This window comes from Bison bison, unplaced genomic scaffold (assembly GCF_000754665.1).
Source record: "Bison bison bison isolate TAMUID 2011002044 unplaced genomic scaffold, Bison_UMD1.0 scf7180017864134, whole genome shotgun sequence".
NCBI classification, from domain to species: domain Eukaryota; kingdom Metazoa; phylum Chordata; class Mammalia; order Artiodactyla; family Bovidae; genus Bison; species Bison bison.
The window spans coordinates 1,715,707-1,742,731 of record NW_011494706.1 but is presented as its reverse complement, the minus strand read 5'-3'; the positions used below and the strand labels follow the sequence as shown (position 1 = coordinate 1,742,731).

At 41.5% G+C, this 27,025-nt stretch overlaps 1 protein-coding gene across 4 annotated transcripts in view; it reads right to left on the bottom strand.

Annotated features, from left to right (window-relative positions):
• Positions 1 to 27,025, bottom strand: part of ASNS (asparagine synthetase (glutamine-hydrolyzing)) — a 148,063-nt gene that overhangs the window by 74,280 nt on the left and 46,758 nt on the right. For all 4 annotated transcript variants that reach the window (XM_010839734.1, XM_010839733.1, XM_010839732.1 and 1 more), the window contains exon 3: positions 7,525 to 7,619. The gene's annotated coding sequence lies outside the window, so the exon portion shown is untranslated. The remainder of the gene's footprint in view (positions 1 to 7,524; positions 7,620 to 27,025) is intronic.

Genomic DNA, 27,025 nt, shown 5'->3' with positions numbered 1-27,025 from the left:
GAGGATGAGATGATTGGATGGCATCATTGACTCAATGGACATGAATTTGAGCAAACTCCAGGAGATAGTGAAGGACAGGGAAGCCTGGCATGCTACAGTCCATAGGGTCACAAAAGGTCAGACACAACTTACTGCCTGAACAACAATCTTCACCCTCTAGATCTGTTCACAAAACCCCTCTAATTCCTTGATGTGTTCTCTCCTTCCCATCTTGCAGGACCCTCTTGGCCTCATCTACAACGACTCAGCCGAGATCCACGTGTTCTGAATTACTATCTCAAAATTCACCATCTACATTCTCTGACTTGAAACTCTGGTGTTGCTGCTGCCATGCAGAATGGCAACAATGCGACAACACACTTACTTCTGGCTTCCAAGCTCAGCTGAGCCCTCAGCACGGTTTGCCAACTTTCTGTTTTTCCAGCATCTTCATCCCATCTTCTCAATGACTCTTCATTCCTACTTTATCCACAAAACTGGCACCAGCAGCAAAAGGAGCAATATCCGACTTCCTTTTACTCATACACTGCAAACTCGTTCTCCAGCTCTGCTCAGCTCTTGCCTTGGTTGGCATGGTCTTTCTCCCCTCACCCCCACTGAGTGCCTTGCCCTGTCTCCTTCCTGTTCCCTCTGGAAGTGGCCTCATCAATCATTCTCCTGTTTTTCTTTACCTTCAATGTCTCCTCTCTACCAACCCCTCCCCTTGTCTACAGACCTGTTGGCTTTCCTCTCAACCTAATGTCCTACCCCTGACCCAGTGTACGCCATCTGGGCAAGCTGTGGGCCACAGAAAGCCTATCTTTGCAAATAAAATCTGACTGGAATATAGCCATGCTTATTTGTTTATATATTATCCAAAGCTGCTTTTGTGCTGAACAATAGAATAGTTGAAGAGTCATGACAGAGATCATCTGGCCAGCCAAGCCAAAAAGATCTGCTCTGTGGCCCTTTAAAGAAAAGATCACTTACTCCTCTATCCTCACCATGCTCTTCCTTCCCTCCTGGCCACTCCTCAATCCATGGTAATTTTGTCTGCTTCTGTGGTTTACTTAATCTTCTTACTCTCCCCTTCCTCAGGTCAATCCAGTGACTCACCATCTACTCATTGAAAGGCAGGGGAGAGTCTCTCATTCCTTAGTCATTCCTCTGCTGCAGTGGACATTTGGAGATCACACCCTTCTTGAAATTCTAGGGAATGATCCCAGATATAAATGCCCAGAGGAGCCAGGCAGGACACCTCAATGAAAGAAATGGCCACCTCAAGATATGAGCCTGTGGGGTCCTGGACAGCCCGTCACCACAGCAAAAGGGCTGCTTCTGTGCAGCTGTGAGGAATCTGGGCCCTACATAGCCAGATATTCCAGTGCTTCATAGACAGCTAAGCATGCAGATTTTACGAGGCATCACTCGACCCTTAGAAGTTGGCAACAATTAAAATATTACAAACCCTGAGGAGCCAAACAAAGTGAAACTTTTGGCCAATTTGGCCTCAAGGCTGTGGATGAGTTCCCCTGGTTCCATGATTGAACTTTCTTGTTCTCTTGGGGAATCTTGATTCTTTGCTTCTGGAGGTTCTCTGGGAGCCAGCATGCCTCTGCCCTCTCATATGGGAATGAGACCATCATCCCCAGCTGTGGGTCTTTTCTTGCTACAGAGTTTCTTGGGTGAAATTCCAAATCTCTCTCTCACTCTCTATCCTGTGCACCTGCTTCTGACTCCCATCTCCAAATGGCAAGTGGACTGCTCCACCTGGAAGTCCCACAGACACTTCAAACTCCACTTTAGCCCCACACCACCCTCAACCCCTGCCCTCTGCCAAGCCAACACTTATTTGGAAATGGACTCGGGTTTCCCCCAACAAAGCTGTCCTCCCCTCCATCTTTCCATCAGGACTGAGGTGCCTCTCACTGTGTCTTCAGAATATTTTGGTAACTATACTTTATACAAAGTATTAACAGTATTACAATTAATACTGTCTCTGTATCTGTCTTACCTGCCTACAGTACAGCCTCTCAGTGGGCACCAGCTGTCACATTAATCTTTGTATTCCCAGCTTCTAGCTAAGTGCTAACATATAGTAAGTTCCTAGTAAATGTTTATGAGATTGTTAAAAATCCTTCAAGCTAGGTTTCAATAGTACATGACCTGAGAACTTCCATATGTACAAGTAGGATTTAGAAAAGGCAGAGGAAACAGACATCAAATTGCCAACATTCGTCGGATCACAGTGAAGGCAAGGGAATTCCAGAAAAACATCTACTTCTGCTTCCCTGACTACACGAAAGCCTTTGATTGTGTGGATCACAACAAACTGTGGAACATTCTTAAAGAGATGAGAATACCAGACCACCTGACCTGTCCCCTGAGAAACCTGTATGCAGGTCAAAAAACAATAGTTAGAACCTTACATGGAACAACTGACTGGTTCCAAATTGGGAAAGGAGTCCGACAAGGCTGTATATTGTCACCCTGTTTATTTAACTTATATGCAGAGTGTGTGCATGCTCAGTCACTTCAGTAGTGTCCAACTCTTTGCAACCCCATGGACTGTAGCCTTCCAGGCTCCTCTGTCCACATCATTCTCCAGGCAAGAATACTGGAGTGGGTTGCCATGCCCTCCTCCATTATATGCAGAGTACATCATGCAAAATGCCAGGTTGGATGAATCACAAGCTGGAATCAAGATTGCTGGGAGAAATATCAACAAGTGATATGTAGATGATACCACTCTAATGGCAGAAAGCAAAAAGGAACTAAAGAGTCTCTTGATGAAGTTGAAAGAGGAGAGTGAAAAAGGTGGCTTAAAACTCAACATTCAAAAAACTAAGATCACGGCATCCTGTCCCATCACTTCATGCCAAATAGATGGAGAAAAAGTGGAAACAGTGGCAGATTTTATTTTCTTGGGCTCCAAAATCACTTCAGATGATGACTGTAGACACGAAATAAAGATTCTTGCTCCTTGGGAAAAAAGCTATGACAAACCCAGACAGTGTATTAAAAAGCAAAGACATCACTTTACCAACAAAGGTCCATCTAGTCAAAGGTATGTTTTTTCCAGTAGTCATGTACAGATATGACAGTTGCACCATAAAGAAGGCTGAACCCCAAAGAATTGATGCTTTTGAACTGTGGTGCTGGAGAAGACTCTGGAGAGTCCCTTGGACTGCCAAGAGATCAAACCAGCCAATCCTAAAGGAAATCAACCCTGAATATTCATTGGAAGGACTGATGCTGAAGCTCCAATACTTTGGCCATCTGATGTGAAGAGCCGACTCGTTGGAAAAGACAATGATGCTGGGAAAGACTGAAGGCAAAAGGAGAAGGGAGCAGCAGAGGAGGAGATGGTTAGATAGCATCACCGACTCAGTGGACATGAATCTGAGAAAACTCTGGGAGACAGTGAAGGACATGCTCAGTCCATGAGGTCACAGAGAGTCTAACATGATTTAGTGACCAAACAACAACAACCATAAATGTTTGGCAAATTAATACACAAACAAACAAAATACAAGAAAAAGATGCACTAAGAATTTAAATTGCCAAGTTTTCTATGTCTTCAGAACATTTTTACTAGTGCAATTTTTGTTTTATGGTGTCTTTGATATGCAACTAGTATTACTGTTGACATGTTAGTATTTTATCAGAGAAGAATGCAATTTTCCCCTAATTATGATTTTTAAAAGCATTCATTTTCATGCCAAGGGAAAACTTTGTTATATCCAGCAATTAAAAGAAAAATAGTAAAATGTAATAAATTGAAGTTAATAAAGTAGACTGCCAAATGTCTGTTAGGGAAATTAAATAAACAGTCTTGTTTAGGCTCAGAGACAAAGCAGAACAGTCCTCTGACCTTGCTTCTAATCTGCCTGGACACTGCCCTGATATGAGTGGCTTGAGTGGCTGCCTACTGTGAGTGCAAGCCTTGCAGCACCATAGATAAGATGGTGGAACATTCTTGAGATTGTTGAGCCCCTGGAGGGGAGCTGGCCAACCAAGCCCTAAGCTTAACAACATTTCAAGTTTTAAGACAAAATAAACAGCATTAACATGAAACCATCACAACAAACTATGGAGAATTCTTAAAGAGATGGGAATACCAGACTACCTGACCTGCCACCTGAGAAACCTATATGCAGGTCAGGAAGCAACATGAGAACTGGACATGGAACAACAGACTGGTTCCAAATAGGAAAAGGAGTACGTCAAGGCTGCATATTGTCACCCTGCTTATTTAACTTATATGCAGAGTACATCATGAGAAATGCTGGGCTGGAAGAAGCACAAGCTGGAATCAAGATTGCCGGGAAAAATATCAATAATCTCAGATATGTAGATGACACCATTCTTATGGCAGAAGGTAAAGAAGAACTAAAGAGCCTCTTGATGAAAGTAAAAGAGGAGAGTAGAAAATGTTGGCTTAAAACCCAACATTCAGAAAACAAAGATCATGGCATCTGGTCCCATCACTTCATGGCAAATAGATGGGGAAGCAATGGAAACAGTGACAGACTATTTTGGGGGGCTCCAAAATCACTGCAGATGGTGACTGCAGCCATGAAATTAAAAGATGCTTGCTCCTTGGAAGGAAAGTTATGACCAACCTAGACAGCATATTAAAAAGCAGAGACATTACTTTGCCAACAAAGGCCCGTCTAGTCAAAGCTATGGTTTTTCCAGTAGTCATAGTTAGACTATAGTCTAACCCATAGTTAGACCATTGAGAGTTAGACTATAAAGAAAGACGAGTGCCAAAGAATTGATGCTTTAGAACTGTGATGTTGGAGAAGACTCTTGAGAGTCCCTTGGACTGCAAGGAGATCCAACCTGTCCATGCTAAAGGAAATCAGTCCTGAATATTCATTGGAAAGACTGATGCTGAAGCTGAAACTCCAATACTTTGGCCACCTGATGCAAAGAACTGACTCATTGGAAAAGATCCTGATGCTGGGAAAGATTGAAGGCAGGTGGAGAAGGGGACGACAGAGGATGAGATGGTTGGATGGCATCACCAACGTGATAGACAGGAGTTTGAGTAGGCTCTGGGAGTTGGTGATGGACAGGGAAGCCTGGCATGCTGCAGTTCATGGGGTTGCAAAGAGTTGGACATGACCGAGCGACTGAAGTGAACTGAACATGAAACCAGAGCTGCAATTTGCTCACAGATTGATGATGATATCAGTTTATATCCTAGGATTATAAGCAGGAACTCAGTCTTTGAAGTCCCACCCACAGAGCTGATGCACTGCCTGGAACCTTTTCCCAATTAGGACTCCAGATGTGCTGTGTCACGGACTTCCCAGTGCTGTTCAAGTCTGGATGTTGGTCAAAACCCAATTTGGTGATGTATCCTCTGCTGTTTCTATTTCTTTTTTCTTTTAGTATTAGTATACTGAAAGTAAGCCAGATAATCTTCTAATAAATACTGGTATTATTTATTTGTATATAACAAGTGGATCATTTTGTTAACAAATCCTTTGAATCTGAGACAAAAGTGAAAACTTTCAACAAAACAATATTGTAAACAAAACAGTGTGATGACAGATCTCTGCTAATAAGTGTGAGATTTACTGGGAGAATTTACTAACACACATGACAGAAAAAGTAGTTTCTTGATCTTAAAATATTGTTATATGGAATGATAGCTAACAATGAAACAACAAAAATTTCTCTCAAGCAAATATAGAAGGCATTGATGCCAGCTCTCTGGAGGGATTCGTAATACCCTATCAAGTACTTGATTTTGTGACATTTAAGAATCCTGTGCTATATCTCTTGTGAAAGGTGGTGGGAGCAGGTCAGGGTGAAAATGTTGAATTAATACAGCTTATTTTCATCCATGGTCGTATCATTACTGCTTGCAATTAAAATATTGAAATAGAGTTCTCCTTTTCTACCAATAGGTGGCAATATTGTTTTGGGACCAAAAAAAAAAAAAAATGACACCTTACAGTTGTTTTTTTTAAAGACTTCTAGATCTATGCTTTCACGCATTGGAGAAGGCAATGGCAACCTACTCCAGTGCTCTTGCCTAGAGAATCCCAGGGACGGGGGAGCCTAGTGGGCTGCCGTCTATGGAGTCGCACAGAGTTGGACACGAGTGAAGTGACTTAGCAGCAGCAGCAGCAGCAGCAGCAGATCTATGCTTGATCTTTATTTTATTCCAGAACTCTAGGCTTCGGAGTGCCCAGTACAAATAGCAGTGGAGTAAACAAGGCACAAACATGATATTTGAAGGAAGCTGAAGAGTTTACCAGTATCACCCCTTCATTTAGAACCAACTTGTCTTTGGAAGAAATGCACACTGATTCCTCTCCCCTTTTCCATCAAGTAAACTTAGAGTGACAATTGAGGCAGAAAAATAGGCACCATGTTGCAAGTGGTCAATCTGCTTCTCTGAGAACCTCCAGACTGGGTTACGTTCAAATCACTAACCTTCTCCCCAGCCTGGCAAGAACCTATTCTGAATATGTATTCACATAAGCCTCTTCTTTACACTGATCATTGGGATGGGACTGGAGAAAGGTATACAAATTTGTTGATGCTCTATTAGTTTTTTAATTCATTCATGTTTATGAGCTTAGGTAACCATCATACTGTTTAAGATATAGAACATTTCCAGCACATCAGAAGGTTTCCTATGCTCTCTTTAGTTTTTAAAATAAGGAAGAAATTTTATTTCTCAAATACTCGAAACAAAACAAACAAACAAACAAAAAACGCCTCACAAGGCAGAGGAGCTGAAGGGAGGGAGGGGTTGTTCTACTTTATACATTGATCTGGGTCTCTTTGTAGCCTTGAATAGAAACTCTGCGGTAGACACACTTTGGAACGTGTATTCAGTGCATGGATGGGATGGAAGATATCAAGTCACAGTAAGGATGTGGAGCGACTATAAGAGTGCATCAGTGGTGGGTGTGTACAGTGAGGCAGTCACTTGTGTGTGTATCTGTGTATGTGCACCTATTACCAAAAGGTGTATACTAGAATGTTCAAAGTAGCAAATAGGCTATCAACAGTAGAATGCATGCTGACTTGTGGTATATTCTCACAATGGAACATTATACAGCCACAAGAATGAATCATCCACAAATACTATAACAACATGAATGAATCTCACAAACATAATATTAGGGGAAAGATATGAAAGATATGGATATGAAAGAGTATATACTCTTAAAAAGCAGTTGTGATCATGCTTTGATGACATTCAAAATTAATCTGTGTCCAGACCTGTTGACCGCTGTTAGCCTTGGATGGGAGTGGGGATGGGAGAAAGGGTTTCCTAGGTGCTGGTGACATTCTGGTTCTCGGCGTCACAAGTGTGTTCACCTTATGAAACTTCATCAACCTGTACACTTACTTTTAGGAAATATTGGGTTGACTAAAAAGTTCGTTCAGGTTTTTTGTACCATCTTACAGAAAAATCCAAGCAAACTTTTTGGCCAATTCATGTAAATTATACTCTAATTAAAGTTTTAAAATATTAAACTCTAATCAAGTACAGATAAAAGGCACGTCCACCTGGAATGACAATGCAATCGGATGAAGGAAATCACATTTCAGTTAGGTCCTCAAACATGATAAGCCTTCCCAGGTAGAGATGGAGAACAGGCATTCTGGGGGGGAAAAAAAGGAATACTTTAATCAAAAACATGGAGGTTTAAAAGAGTAAGGAACATTTGCAAAATGACAAAATTGGCCAAAGAATAAGATTGGTATAAGAAAGAAGCAAGGTCTTAAATAGCAGATCTTGCTTCTTTCTTGTAATAACCCACTTGATTAGCATTTCTTCTCTTTTTTTCCCCTCTTTCTTATTTTTTAAATTATGAAACTATGGTAACACATTTACCAGACTTGGAAAATACAGACCAAGGTTACATATAGTTCCACTATATATTACAATTAATTTTTAAGTAGACAACATTTTTAGTTGGAGTTTCAATATCAAACTCTCAAAAGTTAATAGAATGAATACACAGAGAAGTAAAAGGATATAGTAGATTTGAAAAGCACTATGAACCAATTCAACATGATTAAGATTTATACAATTTTCACACAACAGTAGGATACAAATTCTATTCAAGTTCCCATAGACTATAAACTAGGAGATGCTGGAACATATCCAGGGACATAAAACAAAGTGCAAAACTTCCATGGTCTAAAGATACTGAAATACAGAGTCTGTTATTTTACCACTGTGGAATTATATTAGAAGTCAATATCAGAAGATATTTTAAGATAATCCACATGTTCTCAAGGGCAAGCATTACTTGACTCTTTAAGGGACTTAAACACTGAAGGACTTTTCAGGGATTCTCTCAAAGGCAAAATTCTTTGCAAGGTAATTTGACATGTTCAGGTCAAAGAGGCTGTGCAGTCCTGTGTGTGCAAAATAAATGGCCTTGGTTAGGTCACCTTGTGGAATGTCTCCCGGAACTCCAGTGCCTTCCTGCATTGTCCTTGGGTTTTTTTTGTTTGTTTTTGTTTTCTGTATTCTACACTTTGCCTTTAAATAAAGAAACAGGAAAAAAGTCTCACAACTAGACTGAGGGAGTCTAAAGAATTTGGTCTTACTGGAAAACATAGTGAAGTTTTTGTTTTTTAAGGGAAAAACACAATGATCACATGGAGAAGGCGATGGCACCCCACTCCAGTACTCTTGCCTGGGAAATCCCATGGACGGAGGAGCCTGGTAGGCTGCAGACCATGGGGCCACTAAGAGTCAGACACGACTGAGTGACTTCACTTTCACTTTTCACTTTCATGCATTGGAGAAGGAAATGGCAACCCACTCCAGTGTTCTTGCCTGGAGAATCCCAGGGATGGGGGAGCCTGGTGGGCTGCCGTCTATGGGGTCACACAGAGTCGGACACGACTGAAGTGACGTAGCAGCAGTTAGCAGCACAATGATCACATCTACACTTATCAATTTCCCTAATGGCTCAGATGGTAAAGAATCTGCCTGCAATGCAGGAAACCCAGGTTCAGTCCCTGGGTTGGGAAGATCCCCTGGAAAATGGAATGGCTACCCACTCCAGTATTCTTGCCTGGAAAAACCCATGAACAGAGGAGCCTGGTGGGCTATAGTCCAGGGCGTTGAAAAGAGTTAGACACAACTGAGTGACTAACACTTCACTCTTTGGGAATCTGGATGTGCAGGATGCAGAAGAGGAAGGCGTAATTGCAGGCTGTAGAGATGTCACTTGAGTGCATGAGACCCCTGTGCCCACCCACCTCTTTATTCTAGCCTTTCACCTAACCTTAACCTGTTACAAGCCAGTCATCCCATCACTTGCAGCTCCTCCAACCAAATCCAGCCTCCCGGCTTTGCACCTGGGGCTCCAACCCCTTGCAACAGCTTTTCTCTGCCCCCTCACTAAGCTCACCCTGAAAATGAGCCATGTCTCCTCCCAGCAGCACTTCCAGAAGCTTTGTGTGTGAAAGTTGTCAGTCGTATGCGACTCTTTGTGATCCCATAGACTGTAGCCTGCGAGGCTCCTCTGTCCATGGAATTCTCCAGGCCAGAATACCAGAGTGGGGAGCTGTTCCCTTCCCCAGGGGATCTTCCCAACCCAGGGACTGAACCCAGGTTTCCTGCACTGCAGGCAGATTCTTTACCGTCTGAGCCACCAGGGAAGCCCCAAAATCATTATGGACCAGGCAGTGCCAACCGAGCACTGGGGAGAGACTGGTCAGTCGTGTCTGACTCTTTGTGACTGTGTGGACTGTAGCCCACCAGGTTCCTCTGTCCATGGAAGTTTCCAGGCAAGAATACTGGAGTAGGTTGCCATACCCTTCTCCAGAGGATCTTCCTGACTCAGGAATTGAACCCAGGTCTCCTGCATTGCAGGCAAATTATTTACTATCTGAGCCACTAGGGAAGATCCTCCAGAAGCTTTGCCATAGAACAAATCAAAGTCTCCAAGTACAAAATTTTGTCTTCAGGATCAAAGAATGTGTGTAGAAACCAAATACGGAAAGTAAGATGAAAACACTTTCAACTGTCAAATCATGTACAGATTCTGAAGGAAAATTAAAACCCTATTAATTTTTAAAATTAATTTTCCAACAATGAAGTTTCAGTCCTGGACCTCATCACTTTCAGTAGTTCCTCTGGGGTCCTGAGAAACCACAGACGCTTGTAGTCATGTCCATACTGAAAAACCACCAGGGGTTACCCCAGAAGATAACCACAGCCCAATTTTGCGTTGGTACACAATGTTGCACAACATGCTGCCCCTCTTCCCTGCCACACCACCAACCACAAGGCGCTTCCTGGTTATTGGCAAGAAATTAGAGATTGAGAATTGCGTCATTGGGTCTACTTTTACTGGCCCCAGTTGTGAAATGTTTGAAGAAAGTGAATAAGGGCTAAAGAGAACCATCTGGATGTTTTCCAAGGTTCAAAAGGAAACAGGAAAACTCAAGTAATTCACATCCTTTACACCTTTTATGCTGAACACACCATTAAGCATTAAGTATAGTCATCTACAAGTGTAAATATTGGCTGAGGTGACATACATGCCAGGCAGTGGCAGGTTAAAAGCACAAATATTTGTAGAAGGGTTTCAGTGCCAGGACCCAACCCTGGTGAAGAGGAATGGAAGCCAGCTGATGGCTCAGCCTTGAGCCGGCAGAGTGAGGTGACTGATAAGCCTGCGGTTTCCAGACAAAGGGCAGGAAGGGGACTGCTCATCTGGAAACTCATGGGACAATGGTGCTCACCGGAATATCGATATTTTAAAAGTTTAAAAATTCGGAGGCTCTATCCCTATCTTCACTTGTAGATAGATTTCACTGATCTAAGGAAAGTCCCCCATGTCAGGTTTTTAACACGTCATTCTAAGGTGCAGCAAAGTTTAAGAATCACTGAAAGAGCAGGAAGGCAGGGGAGTTAAACCTGTGGGGTGAGTTCAGGGTTGCAATTGCTCTCTAGTTAGAACACATTCTCACTGCAACCCACTCCTTTCCACCCCACCCACACTCACCCAACAACCACCAGCTGAGTCTGATGTCTCCTGAGTCGGGCCCCTGGAAGATTCATCTTTATGCTCTCCAACCCCAGCTCTCAACCCGGCCCAACTCTCTAAATCAATCAATCACCAGGTTCTCTCTAGCCTGTATCTAAACTCTCAAATCTGCCTTCTTTCCGCCTCCATCGCTGCCGCCTTATTCTGGGCAATTGTTGAGCGCCCACAACTCTTTAGGTGCAAGCTATACGCACTGCATTGGTGGATGAAACAGACACAGTCTTTGCCCTGTGCGGCTTACAGCCTAATGGGGGAGAAAGACTATAATCAGGTAAGTGATCAAAATAGTTTAAGAAGAGAAATCTAAGCACTGAGAAGGAAACAGGTAGGGTGCAATGACAGGGTAGGGGAGGTAGAGGAATGTGACTAGACAGGGTGGGTTGGAAGGGGCTTCCACGAGGGTCACATATATTCTTTCTAACCCCTCACATCATAAATAACCTTGATCCCATTCCCTTTCACTCCATCTCATACACAACCACCAGAGTAAATGCTGTAAAAGCCCAGACACTTTAGTTAGGTTTTGTAGCCTCTTTACAACCCATCTCCTACCTACCATGCCAGGATCACATGCCCCTGAGGTTCTAACCCCCTCACGCCACTAGCAGCTACAGGATCACCATGGTCTTTCTTTTTTTAAAAAATAATTTTATGTATTTATTTTTGACTGTGCTGGGTCCTCACTGATGCTCAGGCTTTTCTCTAGATGCAGTGAGTGGGGCTTCTCTCTAATTGCAGTGCGGGGCTTCTCACTGTGGTGCCTTCTCTGGTTGTGGAGCACAGGCTCTAGGGTGCATGGGCTCCATAGTTGCAGCTCCTGGGCTCCAGACTACAAGCTCAATAGTTGTGGCGCACGGGTTTAGTTGCTCTGCGGCATGTGGGATCTTCCTGGATCAGGGATCGAACCCGTGTCTCCTGCATTGGCAGGCGGATTCTTTACCACTGAGCCACCAGGGAAGCCCACCATGGTCTTTCCAACCCACAGTGTACACCACTGCCCTGCCAAGAATGCCCTTTCCATCTGGCTTGTTCCTATTTGCTTTTGAGAACATGTCTTACGTCATCTCCTACAAGAAGCTGCATGGGACCTTCCCTGGTTTGAGGGGAGCTTCCATTTTCCTGGGGTTCCAGGGCACTTCATGTTTACATGAAGCACAGCACTCTTCACTGTGTGACGTGACTGAAGTTTTCCTGGTCTGCTCCTTCTCTGACTTGGAGTATCTTCAGGACAGAGACTGTATCTCGCTCCTGTTTCCTGTGCCTGGCACAGCACTTGGCAATTTAAGACACAGTCAATTTGAACTTACGCATGGAGCGCCCTTTGGATACTTTTAGGCTCTTTGCTGGTCCTGCTAGGTCTCAACAGGACACAGGGTGACCAGTTGTCCCAGTTTGCTTACTGGCTCTGAAGCCAGAAGTTGGAGTGTATTTTTTATCTCCATTACATTTTTTCCACATAACAATAACACAATATTCTCTACATTGTTTTTAAAATAATTGATACCATCTAAATCAAACAGCTGACAGAGGATCATGTTAGAAAACTTTGGAAAAAAAAAAAAAGAAAACTTTGAAAAACACAGATAAACAAAAAGAAATCACTTAAATCCCATCTCTAACTACAATCGTTATTAACATCATAGCAGGCATCCTTCCAGACATGTTCCCACACAGTCATCACATATGAATATGTCCAGGCATGATGTGTACACAGGCACTGTACTCTCCACTACAGTCCCACTGCCCTGACTGCAGTATTACACAAAAGGGACTACTTATTTGCTGCTTAGAGTGGTTTAAAACACAGTTGGTAAAAAACTGTGGTTTAAACACAGTTGAGGTCTTTTACACTTTATCAGTTACTTAAATCAGAACATGTCACTTTCACTTTGGACCATGTGTTCTCTACCTTGAGCTTCCCTGGTGGCTCAGTGGTAAAGAATCCACTTGCCAGTGAAGGAAACACGGGTTTGATCCCTGGGCCAGAAAGATCCCCTGGAGAAGGAAATGGTAACCCACTTCAATATTCTTGCCTGGGAAATCCCACGGACAGAGGAGCCTGGGAGGCTACAGTCCATGGGGTGGCAAAAAGAGTCAGACATGACTGAGCGACTAAAGCACGCATGCACTCTGGACCTTTATTATAGCCTCAGTATTTTCAAGCCCTCTGTGAGCTAGTCCTATCTGCCCTGAAGTCTTTCGAAACCATTTCTATCTGGAGTCCTCAATCTTCCCGCTCCAATGTGGGCTGGGTTCTCTGTGGGCTGCTGCCCAGCAACCATCCTGGGACTTTATGTCTCTGCTTCCTGTGTCCCCAATCTTCCTTTTCCTTAGATTACTCTCTCTTATTGCTGAAATCCACCTCAAGCAACTTTTTAAGGAAAGGTGTGTTAGAGGAAAAATTATAATTCTTGAATATTTGAAAATGCCCTTCCCTCTTTCCCCCAAATTCAATCGATAGTTTGGTAAAGCATAGCAATAATCTGGATTTAAAAATTTCCCCAGACAACTTTGAAAGCCTTTCTCCATATTTTCCTTAGCATCTCAAGCTGCTGGTAAGTTTGAAGGAGTTAATGATAATTATTCTTTGTAAGTCTTACATTTTCTCTGTCTTCCCACCCGCCTCACCTCAGGTTTTAAGGTGTCTCTTGCAGTTCTCTGGAGAAGGCAATGGCACCCCACTCCAGTATTCTTGCCTGGAAAATCCCATGGATGACCCCATGGAAGGCTGCAGTCCATGGGGTCAATGTGGGTCGGGCACGACTGAGCGACTTCACTTTCAATTTTCACTTTCCTGCATTGGAGAAGGAAATGACAACCCACTCCAATGTTTTTGCCTGGAGACTCCCAAGGACGGGGGAGCCTGGTGGGCTGCCGTCTATGGGGTTGCACAGAGTCGGACATGACTGAAGTGACTTAGCAGTAGCAGTTGCAGTTCTCTGTGTAATTTCTAGATACAACACAGTGTATACTTTACGGAGGTTGACAGAGTAATGCTTCCCACCCCCTCCCAAAAATGTCCATGTTCTAATCCTAGAACCTGAGAATTCATTCTCTCATATAGCAAAAGGGATTTGGCAGACATGATTAAGGTTATCTACCTAGAGATGGGGAGATTATCCTGGATTATCTGGCTGGACCCAATTTAATTACATGTGTCCTTAAAAGTAAAGAGACTTTCCCCACTGGGTCAGAGCTGGGACAGAAGAAGGAAGAGATGTGAAGTGTGAGAGGGACTTGAGCCATCACAGCTGGTTTGAGGACAGTGGATGAAGACCCTGAGCCAAAGACCACAAGTGGACTCTGGATCTGCCCTGGGCTGACAGACAGCAAGAAAATGAAGCCCTCAGACATACCTGCAAGGAACTGAATGTCCCGGAAATGGAGATAAACAGGAAACAGATTCTCCCTTAAAGCCTCTAGAAAGACACACAGACCAGAGGACACCTTGATTTTAATCCAGTGAGAGCCACACTAAACTATGACCTGTAGAGTTTAAAGTAATAAGTCTGTGTGTGCTTTAAATATATGTAAAGTCTCTAAAGTTTATGGTAATTTGTTATAGCAGCAACAGAAAACCAGTACATTCATATTTTGGTAAGTGCTGCCAAATTTTCCTTCCAAAAGGCTGACTTTATTTATACTTATGCCAATAGTTGAAGAGAAAACTCTTGTTCAAAACCTTCACCGACATAAGATATTTTCAATATCTTAATCTTTCCAAGCTGATTCTGAAAAAATTTCCTTTTTATTTGTTATCCTCTAATTTTGTATACAAGGTTAAACATCTTTTATGTATTTGTTAAACATGTTTTGTTTTGCTTGGAATTACACTGTTCTTTTTTTTAGTCACTAGATTTCTGAAATTTCAAACTGTTATGACTATGTGTACAAAAACATATGCTGTTAGGTATGTACTAGTGGAGACAGAAATGGCAACCCATTCCAATATTCTTGCCTGGATAACCCCATGGATAGAGGAGCTTGGCGGGCTACAGTCCATGGGGTCACAAAGAGTCTGACATGACTGAGCACACATATAACAGGTATGTACTAGATACTTAATGATTTGCATCTCCTTTCTGCTGTGGAAATTATGCTGCCTATTAAACTAGGTGCCAGAATCTGCTAGCTGCCTAAGTCAATACCAATATCCTCTTCCTTAGTAGGAGTACCGTAATTATTATGTGATCAGATTGCTGCCCAAAATAAAAGACTACATTTCTTAGCTTTCCTTGCAGGTAGGTTTGGCAAAAGAGATGTAAGCAAAAATATGGGAAAGCTGCTTAAAGATAGCTGACACTGCAACAACACTCACTCCTTTAAAAAAAAAAATGGTTCTTGTTTGACTTTGATTCAGACACAATGGCTAAAGTTCCAGCAGCATCTTGGACTGTGAGGGGCCTTGAGAACAGAGAGAATCTACTAGATGGTAGAATAGGAAAGTAACACGCTAACATTCCTGGTGACCCACTGAAGTCACCAATCACCTCAGAGCTATCTACTTCTTTTATACAAGTGAGAAACTTCTACGTTGTCAATCTCTGACTTTTTAAGTGATTTTCTGTTGTTTGATACAGCAAATCTGATCCTAATACATGATCCCAGCACTCACTGATCTGCTGTGTCTTTTATATTTTACCTCTTACGCCTTTTACCTTTTATGCCTTTTATTTTTATCTTTTATAGTTTACCTTTTGTTTTTGACATCTCAGAAGCTACCAACTGGAAAATCTCTCCTATTCTAAAGTGTACCTCTGTTCCCTGAATTTTTTTTTTTTCTTCATGTTAGTGATACCCGGGTTTTTCTTTTCATGTTAGAGACCTTCATCTGCTATCTGTTGATCCTTGGTTGCTGTTCACATTAAGATTTAGGCAATAATGGGACAAACTAACAACAGATGCCTCCTGATTAGATGCACTGAGAAAAGTCTCTTCCTTTTGGGATTTGCTGCCAGTAGTGTAGAGCCTGAATTTAATCATAAGGAAACATTAGACAAACCAGAACTGAGTGACATTTTACAAAATAACTGAAGAGTAATCTTAGATGTCAATACCATGAAACACAAAGGCTATGAAGTTGGTCATCACTGAAAGAGATAAAAAGAGACATAGCAGCTGAATGCAATGTGATGGAAATTTCTATTGCTAATAGGAACATTTTTTTAATTGGCAAAATCTGAATAAGATCAACAACTAGATAATAGTATTTTGTCAGTGTTAACTTTCTGATTTTTAATCAATTTCCTGTACTTGTATAAGAATATTTTAAGGAAATGCACATTGGAGTATTTAATATTTTAAGGAAATATACATTAATGGAAATACACCTTAAAAAATGAGGCATCATGTCTGACTAATTGAACAGTTCAGGGAAAAAACGAAATGTTTGTATATCTATCTACCTATCTATTTGTCAAGAAAAAAGAAAGTAAAAAGTAAACATATTAACATATTAATACTACAGGAAACTGGATATAATGTATATGAGAATTATTTCCTCTAACTTTTCTGTAAATCTAAAATTATGCCAAAGTAAAAATTTTAAAAAATATATTACAGTAGAAAGACTCTAGGAGCTATTTATAGGTGGGCTAGTTAATGGGAGGTAAAGTTTGTGCAGGCATGAAGCCAGCTGTAACTGTACTTGTGCTAATTCACTTCAGTTGTGTCGACTCTTGGTGACCCCATGAACTGTAGCCCGCCAGGCTCCTCTGTCCATGGAATTCTCCAGGCAAGAATACTGGACTGGGTTGCTACACCCTCCTCCAGGAGATCTTCCAACCGAGGGATAGAACCCACGTCTCCTGCAGTGCAGGCAGATTCTTTACCTACTGAGTCCTGTAACTCTAGGAACATTTAAATGCCAGAATAAGGAGGCATTTACCCTGGGAATGTTTTCTAGTCATCTGCCCTAGTTTTTCCTAGGCAGTTTGTTAAGACTATTTGAACCCTCCAATTTTTCGCCTGGGGTTAATGGCTGTCTACAGACCCTTTCAGTCCAATTTCTCAGTCCCATCCCCTATTGTATCTGTTGTCAAGGTCTAGAGCCTGTCTGGGCTTCTTCCAGATGGTCGGCACCCTAGCGTGTTCTAGGCTATGGCCTCCTCTACTCAGCCTCATCAATCAACCCTCATTAATCCATTTTACATTTTCCAGAAAGTTCTTGAAATCTCTTGTCTACCAACAACTCCCCCCACCCCATTTCTCTCATTGTGCTATTTTTTTGTTTTCATTTTTTAATATATTTTTCTTCCTAGGCATGTGCTTCTTCAGCCATCTCAAATGAGAATTCTTTGGACAATTTAATGGTAATTTTAATCTAAAACTTATTACTCAAGGAACATACTGGGGATGAGGGATGGGGAGGAATATCTGGCAATCTCCTTTAGCTTTTCCACATCTGATATTGTTATAAACTTTCTCCGATCACTACAGACCATGCTGAACTCTCAGCTCTTGGCATTTGTCATACTATTTACTTGATAATTTAGTCAAGTTACATTATTTATTTATTTCATATGAATTGTCTTCTATAATGTCATCTTATAGATTTAGGTTTGCTAAGGCCAAATACAATGTATTCCTTTCTATATACTTTGAGTGAAATAAGGATATGCCCAGAAGAACAAGGAAACCACCACATCACATGCAATCTCTCCACCTCCCAGTCATGGCTGACTGGACCAGGTTATCAGCTCATCACAACAGGCGGCCAATCCACTGGTTGATCAGAGACTTGAACAGATGACCTGGACCAATCAGATTCCCTTCATCATGAATTCAAACCATAAAACACAGAAGTTGTTGCTAGTCCATGGTGAGTACTGGACTGACAAAGCTCAGTGACTGAGGCAGCCATTTGCAAAATGATGAGTAAGAAAATGAGAGATGAAAATTAGACAGATATGGAGAAGCTGAGACTAAGTGAGAGAGAATGTACCTGTTTTAAACAACTTTCTAGTTTATGTGAAGCCCATTTGTACAGAATTCTGATTTCTATAACTTACAGAAATATCTGTAATATTGACTTGTATCTTTCTTTCTAATAACGAAGCTTGTTTGAGTGGGAATCTCTTGCAACTAAAAAGCAAAAAGTGTTAATTTCCTGGTTTTGTTTTTTAAAATACGTTGTTCAGTTGCTCAGTCATGTCTGATTCTTTGTGACCCTATGGACTGCAGCACACCAGGCTTCCCTGTCCTTCACTATCTCCCAGAGTTTGCTCAAACTCATGTTCATTGAGTCCATGATGCCATCCAACCATCTCATCCTCTGTCACCCATTTCTCCTGCCATCAATCTTTCCCAGCATCAGGTTCTTTTCCAGTGAGTTGGCTCTTCGCATCAGGTAGCCAAAGTAATGGAGCTTCAGCATCAGTCCTTCCAATGAATATTCAGGGTTGATTTCCTTCAGGATTAACTGGTATGATCTCCTTGCAGTCCAAGGGACTCTCAAGAGTCTTCTCTATCACCACAGTTTGAAAGCATCAATTCTTCAGTGCTCAGCCTTCTTTATGATCCAACTCTCACATCCATACATGACTACTGGAAAAATTATCTTTGACTAGATGGACTTTTGTTGGAAAAGTGAAGTCTCTGCTTTTAAATACTCTTTCTAGGTTTGCTATAGCTTGTCTTCCAAGGAGCAAGCACCTTTTAATTTCATGGCTGCAGTCACCATCCACAGTGCTTTGGAGCCCAGGAAAATAATGTCTGTCATTGCTTCCCCATCTATTTGTCATGAAGTGATGGGACTGGATGCCATGACCTCAGTTCTTTGAATGCTGAGTTTTAAGCTGCTTTTTCACTTTCCTCTTTCATCAAGAGGCTCTTTAGTTCCTCTTCTCTTTCTGCCATTAGTGTGGGGGTTAAAATATAAAGAACAAGGCTATTGTTGGCTGAAAAAAAATGCACACCTAAACATTGGGAGCTATATTTTATCTGGGTGACAAAACTGAGAACTTATGACCAGAAGTAGCCTCTCAGATGGCTCTGACGGACTGCTCCAAAGAGTTAAGAGAGAAGCCAGGATATATAGGAGTTTTGCAATAGTCTGAACATCAAAAGATTACTGTTAATTAAAGAAAACCAGAGAGTTCCCTGGTGATCTAGTGGTTAAGACTCCGCACTTTCACTGCCAGGGGTGTGGGTCAGAACCCCAGTTAGGGAATTAAGATCCTGCACGCTGCGAGGCAAAGTCAAAAAAAATAAACTAGGTATCTCAAGTTAATGAATTTAGTGTTTTTCTGTGTATAGGAAGATGCGAGAATATGGGCTCACTCAAGTCATTCCTTTGATGTGCACCTTAACAATCTAGGGCTAGTATCCAGCTTTTCTCTATTCTGAATCCTTCAGGGCACATGCCTCTTAAGAAACCTGTATGCAGGTCAGGAAGCAACAGTTAGAACTGGACATGGAAAAACAGACTGGTTCCAAATAGGAAAAGGAGTACGCTAAGGCTGTATATTGTCACCCTGCTTATTTAACTTCTATGCAGAGTACATCATGAGAAACGCTGGACTGGAGGAAGCACAAGCTGGAATCGAGATTGCCGGGAGAAATATCAATAACCTCAGATATGCAGATGACACCACCCTTATGGCAGAAAGTGAAGAGGAACTAAAAGGTCTCTTGATGAAAGTGAAAGAGAAGAGTGAAAAAGTTGGCTTAAAGCTCAACATTCAGAAAACTAAGGTCATTGCATCCAGTCCCATCACTTCATGGCAAATAAATGGGAACAGTGGAAACAGTGTCAGACTTTATTTTTTTGGGCTCCAAAATCACTGCAGATGGTGATTGCAGCCATGAAATTAAAAGACGCTGGCTCCTTGGAAGGAAAGTTATGACCAACCTAGACAGCATATTCAAAAGCAGAGACATTACTTTGTCAACAAAGGTCCGTCTAGTCAAGGGTATGGTTTTTCCAGTAGTCATGTATGGATGTGAGAATTGGGCTGTAAAGAAAGCTGAGCGCCTAAGAATTGATGCTTTTGAACTATGGTGTTGGAGAAGACTTTTGAGAGTCCCTTGGACTGCAAGGAGATCCAACCAATCCATCCTAAAGGAGATCAGTCCTGGATGTTCATTGGAAGGACTGATGTTGAAGCTGAAACTCCAATACTTTGGCCACCTGATGCAAAGAGCTGACTCATTGGAAAAGATCCCAATGCTGGGAAAGATTGAGAGCAGGAGGAGAGGGGGACGACAGAGGATGAGATGGTTGGATGGCATCACCGACTCAATGGACATGGGTTTGGGTGGACTCCGGCAGTTGGTGACGGACAGGGAAGCCTGGGATGCTGCGATTCATGGGGTCGCAAAGAGTCAGACACGACTGAGCGACTGAACTGAACTGAACTGACAATGATAGCTGGTTTGTTGGTTGCAACATCCTTTATTTACTGATACGGCAGGCAATATTTTTTTAATCATATTATACATAAAAATTTACATCTCAATCAGTACACAAATTAAAATGTCAGAGAATTAGATGCTTTATTTTTAAAAATCCTGATAGAATGTAGCATCTTTCTCATTAATCTTTGACAATCTAATTCCACCGCTGTAGTAAAAATTTCTTCTGGGGAAACTCAGTTTAACTGTTTCAAAAGTCAAGAGAACAGGCACGAAATTTCCATTGTAAGCTCTCCTGTAAGAGGTCTTGCCAAGAACTTATTAAGGAAACCCAGTGCTTTCTCTGCTCCCTTCATCTGCCCCTCTTCATCTTTCTTTAGAGGCAGCAGGAGAAAGACCTAGTACCTTCAATATGTTCCTACATTTGCTCTTGTGAAATTATTATCTTACTTCAGTACTATTCTCTATATGCATCTGACCTTTAAAGCTAGAGTTGATTCTTGTTTTCATATCACATGGATCAGATATATCATGGGCTTTTGAAAAAAAAAATGTATATAGTTACAGGAATACCCATTCAGAAGGAAATTATTTCACACACTTAAATCCTAACTTCATGATAGTTCTGCAAAGTGAGTTCCCAAATGCAGGGACCATGTCTTTTGAGTCCTTTCTACCTTCCCTCCAAAAAGAAAAAAAAAAGTGATTTAGAGCTGTGTAACCTTCAGCTATCCAATACATGTTAGTTGAATTGAATCATTTCAATTACAAAAAGAAAATTTTATTAAACCTTTGTGCCAAGTTTCAAGATGAAAATACATTTAAAGCAAAGTTAGGAAATGACACTAAAATTTTGAGTTGCAGAAGTCAGCAATTAAGAGTAATGTTCCAAAATAAGCACTGCCCATCTCCTGTGAATAAGCAGTTTATTTTGGCAAGGGCAGAAGCTTGCCTTGGGTGGATACATAATGATCCCACGCCACGGCTGCTCTCTCCAGACCAGTTAGAGATTTATTTCTCAGGCAGCGACATAACTGATTGCTAAAGCTAAAACAAATCTGTTCCATATCATTCTCAAACACCCATTTTTTTCTACTTTAAAATAGTTTACGCTCATTAAAAAAATTTTAACAAGTATGACAAAGTTGGAAAAATAATTATCCAGAGCACCATCATTTATACAGATCCACACTTTTTTTTCCATGTGTAATGCAAAGAATTTTATTACATCTGTTATTTTCTCCCAGTTTTACTGAGATATAATTAACATACTGCTACTGCTAAGTCACGTCAGTCGTGTCTGACTCTGTGTGACCCCATAGACGGCAGCCCACCAGTCTCCCCCATCCCTGGGATTCTCCAGGCAAGAACACTGGAATGAGTTGCCATTTCCTTCTCCAATGCATGAAAGTGAAAAGTGAAAGGGAAGTCGCTCAGTCATGTCCGACTCTGCGACCCCATGGACTGCAGCCCACCAAGGCTCCTCCATCCATGGGATTTTCCAGGCAAGAGTACTGGAGTGGGGTGCCATTGCCTTCTCCAATAATTAACATAGAGCACTGTATACGTCTAAGGTGTACAGCATAATGATTTGACTTACATATATCATGAAATGATGACTACAATAAGTTTAGTGAACATCCATCATCTCATATAGATGCAAAAGAAGAAAAAAAATTTTTTTTTATTTTTCTTGTGATGAGAGCTCAGGATTTACTCTTTTAACAACTTCTGTATATAACATGGGCTTCCCTGGTGGCTCGGACAATAAAGAATCTGCCTATAATGCAGGAGATAAGGATTCAGTCCCTGGGTTGGGAAGATCCCTGGAGAAAGGAATGGCAACCCATTCCAGTATTCTTGCCTAGAGAATCCCATGGATAGAGGAGCCTGGTGGGCTACAGTCCATGGGGTCACAATGAGTTAGACATGACTGAACCTGGGGTTTACTCCCTTAACAACTTTTGTGTATAACACACAGAAATATTAATTATATTTATCATGTTATATATTACCAAACAGATCCACTCCTAACATATTCTTCTTGCTACTTTCTTCTGATAGACCAAAAAACCATGTATGTTAATTGCTTTTTGCATAGAACAATAAGCCAATTTGTATAAAATATGAGTTATTTATGATCTAAGTGGTAATACACCAGTTGTCTGTGAGTTCTCCCAAACTTTCTTTTGTGCTCTAAGGAGTTCTGCTGAAGGAAACACATTATCCCCAATCACAGTGTGTCTGGGTACATCTATGTTGGATAAGCAGGAAGAAACACTTGAATTTCACTGTGCCTAGGAACCATCTGTAGGTCTTTTTAAAATGCAGAGTCAGAATTTTATTTTTAATTGAAGTATAGTTGATTTACAATGTTGGACCCAACTCTGCTGTACAGCGAAGTGTAGAGTCAGCATTGTAAACAAGCTTCGAGGTGATTAGCAGAAGATGCTAATTCATGGACATACTTTTAGCAGCAAGATCCTAATATAACCTGGGACATAAGAGAACTGATGGAAGAAGAAATTTTTGCCTGCACACATCTATCCACCATTAAGCCATTGCCACATCCCCAATCCATTTCTGGGAAAACATGGGACTATTTCTCATACCTGGAAAGTTTCCCATAGGCTGAGGGTGGAGTAAGGACATTTATTGCCATGCAAGTTAAAATATTGAGCAACCATTGTGAATCCTCAGCACTGGAAGCCTTGCAGAGTTCACAAAGTATCTACTCATCTCTTTTCCCTTGGTAGTAACATACATGATATCTGGGCACAGGGCCTCCTAGAAAAAGGCTATACTTCTTAGCCTCCCTTGCAGCTAAATGTGACCACATTACCAACTCCCAGACAATGGTATCTAAACAGAAGGGTGTGTAATCCATGGTTTGAGAATGGCAACAAATCAAATGAAATTAAAAGATTTTATTTGTTCTAGTTATGATAATCTATAGCCCAGTTACAGTCAACTAAAATTTTAAAGGAAAGTGCATACTCCAGAGGTTGTTGCTAATGTTCCAACTGAAAAAACCATATCCTGGAAGTGACTACTCCAAGTGTTTCTGTCATCTAAATCTGGATCAACACCAGATTCTCTGGTAATGTTCTCCATGAATTTCAGAAATGGGGTTTTCACTTCAGTTCAGTTGCTCAGCCGTGTCCAACTCTTTGGGACCCCATGGACTGCAGCACACCAGGCTTCCCTGTCCATCACCAACTCCCGGAACTTGCTCAAACTCATGTCCATCGAGTCGGTGACACGATCCAATCATCTCATCCTTTGTTGTCCCCTTCTCCTCCTGCCCTCAATCTTTCCCAGAATCAGGGTCTTTTCCAATGAGTCAGTTCTTCGCATCAGATGGCCAAAGTATTGGAACGTTAGCTTCCAATGAATATTCAGGACCTATTTCCTTTAGGATTGACTGGTTTGATCTCCTTGCAGTCCAAGGGACTCTCAAGAGTCTTCTCCAACACCACAGTTCAAAAGCATCAATTCTTCAGCGCTAAGCTTTCTTTATGGTCCAACTCTCACATCCATATTTAACCACTGGAAAAACCATACTTTGACTAGATGGACCTTTGTGGGCAAAGGAATGTTTCTGCTTTTTAGTATGCTGTCTAGGTTTGCTATAGCTTTTCTTCCAAGGAGCAAGCATCTTTTAATTTCATAGCTGCAGTCACCATGTGCAGTGATTTTGGAGGCCAAGAAAATAAAGTTTGTAACTGTTTCCATTGTTTCTCCGTCTATTTGCCATGAAGTGATGGAACCGATGCCATGATCCTCGTTTTCTGAATATTGAGTTTTAAGCCAGCTTTTTCAATTACTTCCTCTTTCACCTTCATCAATAGGCTCTTTAGTTCATCTTTGCTTTCTGCCATAAGGGTGGTGTCATCTGCATATCTGAGGTTATTGACATTTCTCCTGACAACGTTGATTCCAGCTTGTGCTTCATCTAGTCCAGCATTTCACATGATATTCTCTGCATATAAATTAAATAAGCAGAGTGACAATATACAGTCCTGATGTACTCCTTTCCCAATTTGGAACTAGTCCGTTGTTCCATGTCCGGTTCTAACTATTGCTTCTTAACCTGCATACAGGTTTCTCTGGAAGCAGGTAAGGTGGTCTGATATTCCCATCTCTTGAAGAATTTTCTGCAGTTTGTTGTGATCCACACAGTTAAAGGCTTTGGTATAGTCAATAAAAGCAGTAGATGTTTTTCTGGAACTCTCTTGCTTTTTCTATGATCCAACAGATATCAGCAATTTAAAAGTCTACTAACCAGTATACTGAATGCCAGAAAGGAATTCTCATTGGTTAACATAAAGATACTTAAAATATCAGCTTGGTCTCTAAAATCTTTTGGAGACCCTCTGCATCCTTGTAAGAATAAAGTAAAAGAATGCAATGTTTGAACCTTTAGAAATGGTGCCTAAGGCTTGATTTCTAAACAAGGTCAGGTTTTTGGTTTTAAAACTGTCTCATATCCGTGGCTGCATGGGTGCAGGAGGGCCGAGAGGAGCTACTCCAAAGTCAGGAGGGGCAGCCATGAGGAGATACCCCTCGTCCAAGGTAAAGAGCAGCGGCCGCGCTGTGCTGGAGCAGCCGTGGTTTCTTACGTCCAAGGTAAGAGAAACCTAAGTAAGACGGTAGGTGTTGCGAGAGGGCATCGGAGGGCAGACACACTGAAACCATAATCACAGAAAACTAGTCAATCTAATCATATGGACCACAGCCCTGTCTAACTAAATGAAACTAAGCCATGCTGTGAGGGGCCACACAAGATGGGTCATGGTGGAGAGGTCTGACAGAATGTGGTCCACTGGAGAAGGGAATGGCAAACCACTTCAGTATTCTTGCCTTGAGAACCCCATGATCAGTATGAAAAGGCAAAATGATAGGATACTTAAAGAGGAACTCCCCAGGTCAGTAGATGCCCAATATGCTACTGGAGATCAGTGGAGAAATAACTCCAGAAAGAATGAAGGGATGGAGCCAAAGCAAAAATAATACCCAGTTGTGAATGTGACTGGTGATAGAAGCAAGATCCGATGCTGTAAAGAGCAATATTGCACAGGAACCTGGAATGTTAGGTCCATGAATCAAGTCAAATTGGAAGTGGTCAAACAGGAGATGGCAAGAGTGAATGTTGACATTCTAGAAATCAGCGAACTAAAATAGACTGGAATGGGTGATTTAACTCAGATGACCATTATATCTACTGCTGTGGGCAGGAATCCCTTAGAAGACATGGAGTAGCCTTCATGGGGAACAAAAGAGTCTGAAATGCAGTACTTGGATGCAATCTCAAAAACGACAGAATGATCTCTGTTCATTTCCAAGGCAATTCAATATCACAGTAATCCAAGTCTATGCCTCAACCAGTAATGCTGAAGAAGCTGAAGTTGAACAGTTCTATGAAGACCTACAAGACCTTTTAGAACTAACACCCAAAAAAGATGTCCTTTTCATTATAGGGGACTGGAATGCAAAAGTAAGAAGTCAAGAAATACCTGAGGTAACAGGCAAATTTGGCCTTGGAGTACAGAATGAAACAGGGAAAAGGCTAAGAGAGTTTTGCCAAGAGAATGCACTGGTCATAGCAAACACCCTCTTCCAACAACACAAGAGAAGACTCTATACATGGACATCACCAGATGGTCAACACCAAAATCAGATTGATTATATTCTTTGCAGTAAAAAATGGAGAAACTCTATACAGTCAGCAAAAACAAGACCTGGAGCTGACTGTGGCTCAGACCATGAACTCCTTATTGCCAAATTCAGACTTAAATTGAAGAAAGTAGGGAAAACACTAGACCATTCAGGTATGACCTAAATCAAATCCCTTATGATTATACAGTGGAAGTAAGAAATAGATTTAAGGGACCAGATCTGATAGAGTGCCTGATGAACTATGGAATGAGGTTCGTGACATTGTACAGGAGACAGGCATCAAGACCATTCCCATGGAAAAGAAATGCAAAAAAGCAAAATGGCTGTCTGGGGAGGCCTTACAAATAGTTGTGAAAAGAAGAGAAGCGAAAAGCAAAGGAGAAAAGGAAAGATATAAGCATCTGAATGCAGAGTTCCAAAGAATAGCAAGAAGAGATAAGAAAGCCTTCTTTAGCGATCAATGCAAAGAAATAGAGGAAAACAACAGAATGGGAAAGACTAGAGATCTCTTCAAGAAAATGAGAGATACCCAGGGAACATTTCATGCAAAGATGGGCTCGATAAAGGACAGAAATGGTATGGACCTAACAGAAGCAGAAGATATTAAGAAGAGGTGGCAAGAATACACAGAAGAACTGTACAAAGAAGATCTTCACAACCAAGGTAATCACGATGGTGTGATCACTGACCTAGAGCCAGACATCCTGGAATGTGAAGTCAAGTGGGCCTTAGAAAGCATCACTACAAACAAAGCCAGTGGAGATGATGGAATTCCAGTTGAGCTATTTCAAATCCTGAAAGATGATGCTGTGAAAGTGCTGCACTCAATATGACAGCAAATTTGGGAAACTCAGCAGTGGCCACAGGACTGGAAAAGGTCCGTTTTCATTCCAATCCCAAAGAAAGGCAATGCCAAAGAATGCTCAAACTACCACACAATTGCACTCATCTCACACGCT